The following is a 15,258-nucleotide window of genomic DNA, read 5'->3' as shown; positions in this document are numbered from 1 at the left end:
AGTTCGAAAATCCAAAAAGTCAATACAAGTAAGTTGTGTCTAGTAAAATGTTTATGCCGGGTGCCAGGACTCTCCATTTAGAGATATCAGTATCAATACCGCCTGTCAGTCTGGACATTATCACATTATCTTATCTTGCAAGTCTCCAAGTGCTGGCTCCATAGATGCATCTGTGAACACATACACAGTAACTTTTCTATTACCGATGGCAGTTAGGATAAGTGATATCTGACAAACAAACAGTTTGAACAGTTCAGACTAAACCTACCTAAATCTGGTCCCCCCCGTCGACGACCGTTGGTGAGCGGGCAAGAGGTGAGACTGGAGGTAAGGTCTTTGCCAGCATGGCAGTGTAGATCAACTCCTGGCCCTTCATCAAAGATACTGGTTGGTAACACACAAACACAGAGCACTGATTGCATTATAATTGGTGGTTATGATTAGCATGGTGGAAATAACCTAATCAATGCATTCAACTTTCTTTTTCACTTCAGATATCATGATAGAATGGTAAACAGAGCGATCGGGCTGCTGCCACCTTGCTAGGTTATGAAGGTGAATTGGGACAAAACATGCAAGGGTCCCCATGCTTGTGTTCTCTACTGTATGTTGCAGAATATAAACAATGCAGCTATTCCCTCCGCAAGGCTATTAAACAAGCTAAGCGTCAGTACAGAGACAAAGTGGAATCTCAATTCAATGGCTCAGACACAAGAGGCATGTGGCAGGGTCTACAGTCAATCACGGACTACAAGAAGAAACCCAGCCCAGTCACGGACCAGGATGTCTTGCTCCCAGGCAGACTAAATAACTTTTTTGCCCGCTTTGAGGACAATACAGTGCCACTGACACGGCCTGCAACGAAAACATGCGGTCTCTCCTTCACTGCAGCCGAGGTGAGTAAGACATTTAAACGTGTTAACCCTCGCAAGGCTGCAGGCCCAGACGGCATCCCCAGCCGCGCCCTCAGAGCATGCGCAGACCAGCTGGCCGGTGTGTTTACGGACATATTCAATCAATCCCTATACCAGTCTGCTGTTCCCACATGCTTCAAGAGGGCCATCATTGTTCCTGTTCCCAAGAAAGCTAAGGTAACTGAGCTAAACGACTACCGCCCCGTAGCACTCACTTCCGTCATCATGAAGTGCTTTGAGAGACTAGTCAAGGACCATATCACCTCCACCCTACCTGACACCCTAGACCCACTCCAATTTGCTTACCGCCCAAATAGGTCCACAGACGATGCAATCTCAACCACACTGCACACTGCCCTAACCCACCTGGACAAGAGGAATACCTATGTGAGAATGCTGTTCATCGACTACAGCTCGGCATTCAACATCATAGTACCCTTCAAACTTGTCATTAAGCTTGAGACCCTGGGTCTCGACCCCGCCCTGTGCAACTGGGTACTGGACTTCCTGACGGGCCGCCCCCAGGTGGTTAGGGTAGGCAACAACATCTCCTCCCCGCTGATCCTCAACACGGGGGCCCCACAAGGGTGCGTTCTGAGCCCTCTCCTGTACTCCCTGTTCACCCACGACTGCGTGGCCACGCACGCCTCCAACTCAATCATCAAGTTTGCGGACGACACAACAGTGGTAGGCTTGATTACCAACAACGACGAGACGGCCTACAGGGAGGAGGTGAGGGCCCTCGGAGTGTGGTGTCAGGAAAATAACCTCACACTCAACGTCAACAAAACTAAGGAGATGATTGTGGACTTCAGGAAACACCAGAGGGAACACCCCCCTATCCACATCGATGGAACAGTAGTGGAGAGGGTAGCAAGTTTTAAGTTCCTCGGCATGCACATCACAGACAAACTGAATTGGTCCACTCACACTGACAGCGTCGTGAAGAAGGCACAGCAGCCTCGTGAAGAAATTCGGCTTGTCACCAAAAGCACTCACAAACTTCTACAGATGCACAATCGAGAGCATCCTGGCGGGCTGTATCACCGCCTGGTACGGCAACTGCTCCGCCCTCAACCGTAAGGCTCTCCAGAGGGTAGTGAGGTCTGCACAACGCATCACCGGGGGCAAACTACCTGCCCTCCAGGACACCTACACCACCCGATGTTACAGGAAGGCCATAAAGATCATCAAGGACATCAACCACCCGAACCACTGCCTGTTCACCCCGCTATCATCCAGAAGGCGAGGTCAGTACAGGTGCATCAAAGCTGGGACCGAGAGACTGAAAAACAGCTTCTATCTCAAGGCCATCAGACTGTTAAACAGCCACCACTAACATTGAGTGGCTGCTGCCAACACACTGTCATTGACACTGACCCAACTCCAGCCACTTTAATAATGGGAATTGATGGGAAATGATGTAAATATATCACTAGCCACTTTAAACAATACTACCTTATATAATGTTACTTACCCTACATTATTCATCTCATATGCATATGTATATACTGTACTCTACATCACCGACTGCATCCTTATGTAATACATGTATCACTAGCCACTTTAACTATGCCACTTGTTTACTTTGTCTACATACTCATCTCATATGTATATACTGTACTCGATACCATCTACTGTATGCTGCTCTGTACCATCACTCATTCATATATCCTTATGTACATATTCTTTATCCCCTTACACTGTGTATAAGACAGTAGTTTTGGAATTGTTAGTTAGATTACCTACATTTACATTTACATTTAAGTCATTTAGCAGACGCTCTTATCCAGAGCGACTTACAAATTGGTGCATTCACCTTATGACATCCAGTGGAACAACCACTTTACAATAGTGCATCTAAATATTTTAAGGGGGGTGAGAAGGATTACTTTATCCTATCCTAGGTATTCCTTAAAGAGGTGGGGTTTCAGGTGTCTCCGCTGTCCTGGCGTCGTGAGGGAGTTTGTTCCACCATTGGGGAGCCAGAGCAGCGAACAGTTTTGACTGAGCTGAGCGGGAACTGTACTTCCTCAGTGGTAGGGAGGCGAGCAGGCCAGAGGTGGATGAACGCAGTGCCCTTATTTGGGTGTAGGGCCTGATCAGAGCCTGGAGGTACTGAGGTGCCGTTCCCCTCACAGCTCCGTAGGCAAGCACCATGGTCTTGTAGCGGATGCGAGCTTCAACTGGAAGCCAGTGGAGAGAGCGGAGGAGCGGGGTGACGTGAGAGAACTTGGGAAGGTTGAACACTAGACGGGCTGCGGCGTTCTGGATGAGTTGTAGGGGTTTAATGGCACAGGCAGGGAGCCCAGCCAACAGCGAGTTGCAGTAATCCAGACGGGAGATGACAAGTGCCTGGATTAGGACCTGCGCCGCTTCCTGTGTGAGGCAGGGTCGTACTCTGCGGATGTTGTAGAGCATGAACCTACAGGAACGGGCCACCGCCTTGATGTTAGTTGAGAACGACAGTTTGTTGTCCAGGATCACGCCAAGGTTCTTAGCGCTCTGGGAGGAGGACACAATGGAGTTGTCAACCGTGATGGCGAGATCATGGAACGGGCAGTCCTTCCCCGGGAGGAAGAGCAGCTCCGTCTTGCCGAAGTTCAGCTTGAGGTGGTGATCCGTCATCCACACTGATATGTCTGCCAGACATGCAGAGATGCGATTCGCCACCTGGTCATCAGAAGGGGGAAAGGAGAAGATTAATTGTGTGTCGTCTGCATAGCAATGATAGGAGAGACCATGTGAGGTTATGACAGAGCCAAGTGACTTGGTGTATAGCGAGAAGTATACTTGTTGGTTATCACTGCATTGTCAGAACTAGAAGCACAAGCATTTCGCTACACTCGCATTAACATCTGCTAACCATGTGTATGTGACAAATAAAATTTGATTTGATTTGAAAAAAACATGCAAGGGTCCCCATGCTTGTGTTCTCTACTGTATGTTGCATGTTCGGCTGCAAACTGTTTTTTTTTTTTCAATTTCTGTTTTGAAGCTCATTTTCTGAAATTCTCCATCATTTCACATGACCAGGGTGGAATAAAACAAATATCAAGTCATAGACCGGATGTATTCAAGCTCTTTAAAAAGTTAAATACACGAAAATTGGACCACTTGGTTTGAAGATACCTTGAAATTATTTGGGTATGAACTTTTGAGTATGGCAACTGCAGGACATTACATTGGTTTTTGGTTAGAAAATGCTCATATTAAGGGTTGGTGGCAGTGGCTAACCCTAGTATGGATTACAGTTGCTCCTTGTCCATAAGAAACAAAGACTTAAATAAGTAATTAATTTGGGTGAACCATCCCTTTCAAATAGGACCGTAGAAAATCCTGATGTTTCCCAAATCCTGTGGTTTGAATATGTGATATTTATAGTTCTACAAACCACTTCACATTTAAGAGAAATGTAATGAATACCAATTTTCAGGTGGTTGAGACTGATTTGTAACACCTTGCCATCTCCTTACTCTACATAGGCAAGATCTTTTGCATGTATGCCTACCATTTCTGCCTAGCGGCTTGTGCACAATACTGAAATGTCTAAACTGGATGAGGCAAGGGGCATTTAAATATAGCCTATATTCAACATTATCCACCAATGTTTACAAAAAGCCCTCATTGCAATTTCTAAATCTATTTTTAAATAGATTATCAAAGACAAATAAAACAATAAAAGTTTGAGTTAAGGGGTTGTAAGTAAGCATTTCACTGTAAGGTCTACACCGGTTGTATTTGGAGCATGTGACAAATTAAATTTGATTTGATTAGTAGTGTTCTTGCAAACTAATTAGTATATATTTGAACCCATTGAAGGGGATGGGAATTGTTCTAATGGCTTACAGTACCAGTTAAAAGTTTGGACACACCTACTCATTCAAGGGTTATTCTTTATTTGTACTATTTTCGACATCATATAATAATAGTGAAAACATCAAAACTATGAAATAACACATGAAATCATGTAGTAACCAAACAAAGTGTGAAACAAATCAAAATGTATTGTCAATGTAGACAGCCTTTGCCTTGATGACAGCTTTGCACACTCTTGGCATTCTCTCAAACAGCTTTATGAGGTAATCACCTGGAATGCATTTCAATTAACAGGTGTGCCTTGTTAAAAGTGAATCTGTGGAATTTCTTTCCTTCTTAATGCGTTTTAGCCAATCAGTTGTGTTGTGACAAGGTAGGGGTGGTATACAGAAGATAGCCCTATTTGGTAAATGACCAAGTCCATATTATGGCAAGAAACGCTCAAATAAGCAAAGAGAAACAACAGTTCATCATTACTTTAAGACATGAAGGTCAGCCAATACGGAAAACGTAAAGAACTTTGAAAGTTTCTTCAAGTGCAGTCGATTAAACCATCAAGTTCTATGGTGAAATTGGCACTCAAGAGGACCGCCACAGGAAAGGAAGACCCAGAGTTACCTCTGCTGCAGAGGATAAAAGTGAATGAGAGTTAACTGCACCTCAGATTGCAGCCCAAATAAATTATCCAAAGTTCAAGTAACAGACACATCTCAACATAAAATGTTCAAAGGAGACTGCATGAATCAGGCCATCATGGTCAAATCGCTGCAAAGAAACCACTACTAAAGGACACCAATATGAAGAAGAGGTGTGATTGGGCCAAGAAACAAGAGCAATGGACATTAGACCTGTGGAAATCTGTCCTTTGGTCTGATGAGTCCAAATTTGAGATTTTTGGGATGAGTTGGACCTCAGAGTGAAGGAAAAGCAGCCAACAAGTGCTCAGCATATGTGTCAACTCTTTCAAGACTGTTGGAAAAGCATTCCTCATGAAGCTGGTTGAGAGAGTGCCAAAGCTGTCAAAGCAAAGGGTGGCTATTTTGAAGAATCTAAAATATATTTTGATTTGTTTAACACTTTTGGTTACTACATGATTCCATAGTTTTGATGTCTTCACTATTATTCTACAAATAATACAACAATTGTAAAGATAAAGAAAAACCCTTGAATGAGTAGGTGTGCCCAAACTTTTGACTGGTATTGTACATCAGCTATTGTGAAAGACCAAATAAATTAAACAGATAATACAATCTCTTGAAGATATGACACAAATCTGTACTTACATCCAACCCAAATTATAATGCATTGTCCCACACTAAAATCAGTTCCACATTTGGGTAAAAAATCTGTTCATATAGTTAGACAAATAAGATCCTCCTACAGAAGTTCCTGCTGAATGCTGCCTTTTTGATGTTGCAGCCTAATAAACCTAGTGCTAAATTGCCAATGACCAACTTAGGTGAATAATGTAGCTTATGGATCAGAGCGCATGCAAGTGTCACATGGTGACAAAAGGAAGCATTCTGCGACAGGGACAGGAGTAACATCAAATAGTTTTATACAAAGCAGCGCTACAAGTTGCCATGCTGCTTTTTTAAAAATATAGTTCATAAACTGTGTTCAACATAGAACAAACATGCCTGCCAAGTGTCATAACCCACCTCCTGTGATGATCTCAAGGATCAGATTACAGTGGGTCCGCTCTACAGCGCGGGAAGTCTGCTGTTTTATGGCGGTCATGCAATACGCTGCCTCTGTGCTCTGTAGTGTTCGAGGTTGGAATGTGGAACACAGTTTACAGTGGTCCGTGGACACCTAAGTGACAGTCATGACAAAGTTGTTTCATTTGGTGACCTCATGAAAGACAGGAGACCCACATTACTGTATCTCTGTTTGTGTACACTTTTCAATGATCAGATTTACATTTAGACGTTGGATAAAATGAATAAATATGAAACTATTTGTGAAAATATATAAGGTGATGTTTAACCTTTTAAACGAGAGTATGGATTTTCATATACAGTTTAACTAGTCAATGGGCACACCCCGTGAGCCAGACAGTATATCAGGGGTCATGGAACCCCACTTTTTTACTCCAGAGTATAAAACTACCCGAAATTTACATTTCATGCCAAAGAGACACAGGGTAAGCCGGACGTCGCGAATGGTTAAGAAGACTAGAAAACATGCTACATGTTAAATGGTTAAGAACTACAACTCCATGCGCCAGGAGACCAGACAGCATGTAGTGTTGGCTACACGGCTCAACACTGATACTATCGATCACTACAGAATAAGAGCAAATCCTAGACGTTGAATTACTAGTTTGCAGCTGGAAATTACATAAGTCTTGTATGAGAATACAGACAACCGCGGAAGCATCTGTCCTATGCAATTACCATCTGTATGCTGGACATATCCATTACAACAGACACTATACAGAGCCGCTGAGAAAGCGAAAACTATGAAAGACATTGTGACTTCTGGGGAAGTTAACCAGAGACTCTCTGATGAACTGACTCTCCAGCAGACGGACCGGCGATTCCAACAGAGAAGACAAAGACATATGAGCGTAATTATATTGCAATTATATTGCAATTATATTTTTGAATGAGCGGCCGTTCATGTGCAAAGGATTAGCATTTGAATGAATATAATTATCAACTGTGTGTAGTGAATACATTTAGTCTTTCCCGCTTTTTATCTGTCCCCACCCCTTTCCATTGTCTACCAAGCCCTCATACTGGTTTAGCCCACTAGGGACTAATCAATGCATTGTGTTAGTAGTCAATAACTATATTGTTTGTTTATGTATTTCTGTGATTTGATTAGTTAGTTAGGAAATAAATAATTAAGCCAATTTGTATATAGCTGATTCATGATTTGGGCTAGGGTTCGTGCAGATATCCAAGGGTATTCTCAGTGATGAGAACTGATGAGGTAATAATAATACCTTAATACAAGACTGTACTCGATAAGATATGAAAATACCTGAAGAGTCGATTTGGGAAATAGAGACTCTATAAACATTTTCCTGTGGTGCCCGACTTCCTAGTTAAAGTTGACATGATTAGTTTAATCACGTAATAATAAAGAGAGAATTGATTTGATGAAATAACAATCTTCACATTTAATGATAGTCAAAGACACGACACTTGTCTGCCATGGCTGCCGACTACACTCTAATTGTGAGGGGCATTTCTTTGCAAACGTGCATCCAATCACCTTGGTCCCGAACCCTTACTAAACCAATCACAAGCTTCAATCTGCCGTGATTCACAGTGCGGTGGCAGGAAACGTATGTATCACCCAGATGAAGCTACCGCAGTTACAATGCCTTTGAGGTAGAATTGCAGGTGCATGTGCTCAGATTTCAAAATATCTTGGGAGGCACAGTTGAAAAGTCAACGCACTGCATTAATTAGAAAATAAAAGCAGTACTTTTTTCAATGCGTGATAAATAAGAGGTGTGGCTTATGAGCGTGAGAAGAATTGCATGTCTCACACCCAATGTGTGAGAGTTATCAGGGCAGTAACCCGGTCCAAGCTAATTCTACTGTAGGTCGTCACTACATACTACAACCATAAAGTAATACAGGGCGCCTATTTCTACAATTAGCTTTTAAACCTTAATCCTAACCACACTACTAACCTTTAACCTTATGCCTAACCTTAAATTAAGACCAAAAAGCTCCTTTTTGTTTTCATGACTGTTTATGATATAGCCACTTTGTGGGTGTGGTAACTAGTGGAAACCCTAATTCTATGCGTTACAGCTGTAGACTGACTGTAGCTCCAGATTGTTATGGTTTGTTGCTTATAGTTCAGTGTATTAGTCAGACTCAAACATGATTTAACTGCCTCCATAGCTGCATCCATTATCTTGTTTTGCCCTAGGCAATACAGAATACACTTGTACTGTATAAGCTACAAACTAAATTGCAAATCCAACTTGTAGGCTAACATTAGCTATCTAATGGCGGCAGGCAGCTTAGTGGCTAGAGCATTGGACTAGTAACTGGAAGGTTGCAAGATCAAACCCCAGAGCTGACGAGATCAAATCAAGATCAAATCCCCGAGCTGAAGGTAAAAATCGGTCATTCTGCCCCTGAACAAGGCAGTTAACCCACTGTTCGTAGGCTGTCATTGAAAATAAGAATTTGTTTTTAACTGACTTGCCTAGTTAAATAAAAGGTTTAAAAAAATACACATTTAGCCAACATTAGCTATCCTGTAGCTAGCTAGCCTACATCACTAGTATTATCAAATGATAATGTTACATAACCAGCAGTATCTGGACAATACACTTGTATGAGTTAGGACCTAACTAAGTTGTAATGAGGTAGCTAGCACTAGCTACGCTAACATTAGCTAAAACTTTAGCTAGCTTGCCACACTTAGCTAGCCTGTAAATGGGATGATATTTTCATTTTGCATGTCTTTTAGTTGCCTCATTAACTTAATTCTACATATTCTATATGAATTTCTAAACTTAAGTGTTGGTTTGAGTTAAGTAATAGAAATTGAGCTGTTGACCTTGTCCTATATACATGGTGTAATACTGATGATCCCTAACTAGCCCTATAGGGATATCAAATGTCTAACCAAATTGACCATGGGTAGTAATATCTGGTTGCATGCAGCTGCGCTCCGAATTGATGATTACTTCGGTGCTGCCAGCTGTGGGCAGGAATCAAACTCAACTCACAGAAAACTATTGCAGTACTCTTCATTCTGTGACATACATTTTTTTCCTACCATCTTGAAATGTTCAGTTACAGATGAGACTGACTTTATAATAATCAATAGTGTGGTTAGGGTTATTGGTTCTCCCTTTATTGCAACATGTTTGAGTAGTGTCAAATGTACTGCCTAGTAAGGAATTCATTTAACATTTTCATTACAAATTGTGTGAGTATTTGATGTCTATCTGACATACTGTACGTTGTAACACATGGTTGCTGAATGTTTGGGAAAAATAGGATACAAATTTGTAATTTGAACCACTTCTGTAGAATGACCCAGATAACAATGTTTCAGCTAGCTTGCTAGCCTGCATTGGCTGTGTGTAGGTCTACTAGCATTAGCATAACATATAGCTTTGTCTAGGCTAGCTGCACAAAACCAATGGACCATGGAGGACTTCAGCTATACTGGATAACTGCCCCATGTCATCTTATACCTTCACTCCTTCTTTCCCCTTTCTCGTCAATCTCTCCTTTATTCTCTCTTTTGCACTCTCCTTCCACTACCATTTATTTTCCTACAATAGCCTTTCTGGCTATTGTTTGTTTATCTCAATTATTTTATTTTCATTTATCCCTAGCCTTTACATGTCTATCTTCTGTGCACATTTCTTGCTCCTCTCAATTACTATGCTGTGATTTATTGCAGAGTCAAATAAAATGTCTGTGTACATGCCTCGAGGCAGGAAATTAGCCTACTAAGTATTACTGAGGCACAATTTTCATACATTTTCTGGCTACTGATCTGACTTTTTTTTCTCTTTTCTTTCCTGCTTAATTGCATTCTCTCTGTGTGTCTTACTCTACAGCTCTCTCCCTCTCTCTCTATATATAGCATTGGTCTGTCTCTTGATTGAGTAGCTCTATATTTCTCTCACTCCAATATTGTACCGTGTAGCGCTCCCTCTCTTTGGTTATTGCTTAATGGAATGGTCTTTGAACAGGGCACTTAAACCTCGCTCTAATACACATGGGTCATTCTAGCGAAACTGACATTTGACCCAAGCATTCTCAAGTGTCATTTTTCAAGAAATGTGCTCTTGGATCACTGAGATTAGGATCTGTACTTATCTATTTCATAATTATTATTATTTGATTAGACATTATGCATTGTACCACAAATACCAACACAAAAAAATGATAATTTTACAAGTTTTCCATGTCCTAAAATAATAATAAACAAATCAGTTTCTAATATATATTTTTGACATGTTATTCAGGCCAAATAGTTAAATATTAGTTTCAACAGACCAGAGAATCTTGTTTCTCATGACCTGAGAGTCTTTCAGGTGCCTTTTGGCAAACTCCAAGCAGGCTGTCATGTGCCTTTTACTGAGAAGTGGCTTCTGTCTGGCCACATTATCATAAGGGTCTGATTGGTGGAGTGCTGCAGAGATGGTTGTCCTTCTGGAAGGTTCTCCCATCTCCACAGAGGAACTTGGAGCTCTGTCAGAATGACCATTGGGTTCTTGGTCAAGGCCCTTCTCTCCCAATTGCTCCGTTTGGCCGGGTGGCCAGCTGTATAGGAAGAGTCTTGGCGGTTCCAAACTTCTTCCATTTAAGAATGGAGGAGGCCACTGTTCTTGGGGACCTTCAATACTGCAGACATTTTTTGGTACCCTTCCCCAGATCTGTGCCTCGCCACAATCCTGTCTCGGAGCTCTACGGACAATTCCTTCGACCTCATGGCTTGGTTTTTGCTCTGACATGCACGGTCAACTGTGGGACCTTATTGAGACAGGTTTGTGCCTTTCCAAATCAATTGAGTTTACTACAACAATCAAGTTGTAGGTACATCTCAAGGATGATCAATGGAAATAGGATGCACCTAAGCTCAATTTCAAGTCTCATAGCAAAGGGTCTAAATAAGGTATTTCTGTATACATTTGCAAAGATTTTGAAAAATATTTGAATACTTTCCAAATGCACTGTATACCCTCTAATATATCAATGGCAAGCTTACATTCATAGCTAGCCATTCGACATTGCTGGAATGTTGAAGTTTAGTTTAGTTTATTTTATTTTTACAGGGACAGTGCACATTAATCAACGTTTCAGTAAAAGTGCCGGTTTTAGCCAGCCGGCTAATTTTCAACCGCAGTCCCTGGGCAGGTTATTAAAAACAATTACAATATAGACAATAGCACCATAGACATAGCATCATAGCAACATAGGACAAGCAAGACATAGCATACAGACAGAGCAACATAGAGAAAAAAGCAGCAAGACAAAATTCATAAAAGCAACAAAGTGTTTCCACACCTTACAAGCTACAGACAACATGGAAAGCGGCAACACACAGCTAGGGACCATGTTCACAAATCTGATTGACCTTTAGCCATGTCTTCAAGCATTTTGTGAAAGTGTGATATGTGGTGCAGTTATGTGTGTCTGATGGCAGTGTATTCCAGACATGGGAAGCTCTCACAGAGAATGCAGATTTACTAAAGGTGCTTTTCCTTAGGGGAACTATACAGTCACCTCTCATGGCAGACCTTGTGGATCTGCTGCCATATGTCTGGGTTTTCTGTTTAACAAAAATATTGAGTGGAGGGGGAGCCAGGCCATTAAGGATCTTGAATACAAGACATGCGTCGGTGTATTTCACAAGATTTTCCCAACTCTGACTCACCTTTGACTCAGCTCATGTTTTCTAAGGATGTGACAATGATGATGGCTATTGGGCTTCCTATCAAGCACTTTGAGAGCCTGTTTGTAGACAGACTGAATAGGTTTTAATGTTGTACAGCAAGCTTGGGCCCAACTCGTCAAGCAGTATGTTAAGTGGGGGAGTATCATAGATTTGAAGTACAGTTTTGCTACCTCTGTAGTCAAACAATTTTGTATAAATCGGAAATTAGCTAGATTGAATTTAGTTATTTGAATTACCTTTTTCACATGCTTTTTAAAAGAGAGGTTGGAATCAAGTATGATGCCAAGGTACTTAAAATCGGATACCACCTGGAGCTTCTCCCCTGACACATAGACATCTGGCTCAGTAGCATCTGTTGCCCTCTTTGGGAAGAACATGCAAACAGTATTTTTCACATTGAGATGCAAACACGAGTCACTGAGCCACTTTGTAACCTGGACCATTACAGTAGTGAGTTCTTGTGCAGCTTGTTGTTTGCTCTTTGCATGCACATATATCACTGTATCATCTGCATACATTTGAACTTCAGACCCAGTACAGACAGAAGGCAGATCATTAATGTACAGGCTGAACAGGAAGGGCCCCAGTATTGACCCTTGGGGCACGCCCACATCATAGCTACGAGTGGGCGACAGCTCATTGCTCACTCTGACACACTGAGTTCTGCCTTCAAGGTATGATTTCATCCATCTCAAGGCATCAGGGGAAAAGTTGAACTTGGACAATTTTGTGATGAGAATCTCATGGTTAACAGTATCAAAAGCCTTCCTTAGGTCCAGAAACACAGCCCCAACAGCACCCCCTTTGTCCATCTTGGACTTAACATTTTCCAGAAGAAAGCAGTTGGCCGTTTCTGTGGAGTGTTTCGCTCTGAAGCCAAACTGCATGGAGTGTAATGTGAAGGGGCTGTTATTGAGGTGGGCAATCAGTTATTCTGCTACACACTTTTCAACAACCTTTGACACCACAGTTAGTATACTAATGGGCCTGTAGTTACTCACGTCAGCAGGGTCGCCTGATTTAAAGATGGCCGTTATTATGGCCGACTTCCATACCCTTGGAAACACACCGAGACCAATAGATGTGTTGGTGACCTTAGTAATGGGGCCAATGAGTGCCTCTTTGTAGTTTTTAAGAAAGGTAGAGTCCATCCCAAACACATCTTTGACTTTAGAGTTCTTTAGTGAGCTAATCACCTTGTTCACCTTTGACTCAGAAACCTCCCTTATGATGAAGACAGGTTGAGTGTCATTCACTAGCACTGAGCCCAAGAAATCAGTGGAGGGGTTCTGTGTCAGTAACCTGACAGAGTCAATAAAGTAGGAATTGAAGGCTGTTGCTATTTCAACTGCATCCTGTGTTAGATTGTTATTCACCATGATTTCTAGTCTTTTTGCAGTGTTACTATGGTCTTTCCCTGTTAACTTTTTTAGATTCTCCCATATCAATTTAGAATTTCCCTTTGCTTCACCAATTATGTTAATAAAAAAGTTTGCCTTGGCCTGTCTGATTTCTTTTATCACCTTATTTCTCAACATGGTAAACCTACGTCTGTCATGCTCTAATTTAGATTTTATGGCTGTTTTTAGAGCATAATCTAGTTCTTTCATCAATTTCCAGATTTCTCCATTTAGCCAAGGAAGAGTGCTCTTTTGGCCAGGTTTGGATTTGATTTTCTTTAGGAAGCCATTCATTGTAGTCTGGATTGTGGATAGAAAAACCTGACTATCAGCTTCCACGTCTGTATAGGACAAGAGATCATTCCAGTTTATTCCCTTAATTGCTTTTTCAAAATAGTTTAATTCACTCTTAGGTATTCTGAGTTGATCCGGCTTTCTAACAGTAGAGAGGTTAAACCTGCTCTTTAGACAGCTTTCTGGCTATAAGTGTCAGATTATGATCAGACAGCCCAGTAACCATATTGAATGATTTAGTCACTCTCTCTGGTTTATTACTGAACACCAAATCAATCTGTGTTTTAGAGCAACAAGTCACCCTGGTTGGCCCTTTAACTAGCTGTGTAAGGTCAAATGTATTAGTGATCCGTTTGAGGGTTTTCCTACAACACTTGTCTTCATAATTAATGTTAAAATCTCCCATTAAGATGACCTCTTTCCCAAAATCACATTCCCTAAGCATGGTATTAAACTGATCAAAAACACACTTTTGGTGGAAGGTGGCCTATACATTCCAATGAGGGTAAAAGACATTTGGGGAGACAGTGTAACGTTCAGGCCAATACATTCTAGTTCATTATCACATGACCACTCAATTTGTTTACATCGGATATGTTCTTTAATGTAAATCATCACACCCCCTCCTCTTCCTTCAATCCTGTCTCTCCTGAAAACATTGTAGCCAGGCACAATCAAAGCAGCATATGGAGAGTGTTTATGGAGCCATGTCTCTGAGAGGCAGAGAAAGTCAAGGTTGGAGTCTGTGAGTAGATGTTGAATTGATTGATCACTTTTTGGAATGACAGTATGAATGTTCAAGTGCCCCCCTAGTAGTCCCTTGGGCTTAGCTCGTGGGTCCCAGATGACTCGAGAGTGATTGACACATTGAAAAAAGTTACATTTTCTGTGTTTTCTGACGGCTGGGTTTAGGCCGTTTTGTTTAGTTTTGATTAGGGGCAGTTCGGTAGTGCAATTAACAATCCCTCCTGCCTGCACTGGATGCGGGGAACTAATTAAAATAGCTTGCGTACCAGAAGCAGAGTCAGGGATCGCATATAGCGACTCTGGTATGTTTGAAGAGTCAAAATCTATCCTGGAGCCAGGTGAGTCGAGAGAAACCATAGGACCATAGCACTCACCCACCTCCACAGAGGCGACGACCAGTGGGCGAGGCCTTCCACCGCTCTCCACTCCGGTGCGTATCACTGGCTCGGTGATATTGGGCCCAGGATTGAGTTGTACATCCCCGGAGAGCAGGAGGGTAGTGAACAGGTAATTTAACAGTTTCCGATAAATGTTGGACTTGTGTTTGTTACGGCTAAGCGGTTCAGTAGAATAAGGAGCGAGATAGACTTAGCCATTATTCAGAACATTATGGTATGCTGTGTACTGTCCGCTCCCGTGGAACGGTGAACCAATGTGTTTGGTGTTGATATTCTCCGGTAGTAGAC

The 15,258-nt window shown here is 41.9% G+C and overlaps 1 protein-coding gene across 3 annotated transcripts in view; it reads right to left on the bottom strand.

Annotated features, from left to right (window-relative positions):
• The window catches only part of LOC124037919 (thyroid hormone receptor alpha-like), an 81,113-nt gene that overhangs the window by 25,845 nt on the left and 40,010 nt on the right, over nucleotides 1-15,258 (bottom strand). For 2 of the 3 annotated variants that reach the window (XM_046353172.1, XM_046353176.1), the window contains exon 3: nucleotides 269-384. The exons of the other annotated variant lie outside the window; for it this stretch is intronic. The gene's annotated coding sequence lies outside the window, so the exon portion shown is untranslated. The remainder of the gene's footprint in view (nucleotides 1-268; nucleotides 385-15,258) is intronic. 3 annotated transcript variants of the gene reach the window in all.

Source organism: Oncorhynchus gorbuscha, linkage group LG06, assembly GCF_021184085.1.
Source record: "Oncorhynchus gorbuscha isolate QuinsamMale2020 ecotype Even-year linkage group LG06, OgorEven_v1.0, whole genome shotgun sequence".
Taxonomy (NCBI): Eukaryota; Metazoa; Chordata; class Actinopteri; order Salmoniformes; family Salmonidae; genus Oncorhynchus; species Oncorhynchus gorbuscha.
The sequence above is the reverse complement of the archived record's forward strand: the minus strand, read 5'-3'. Positions and strand labels throughout refer to the sequence as shown.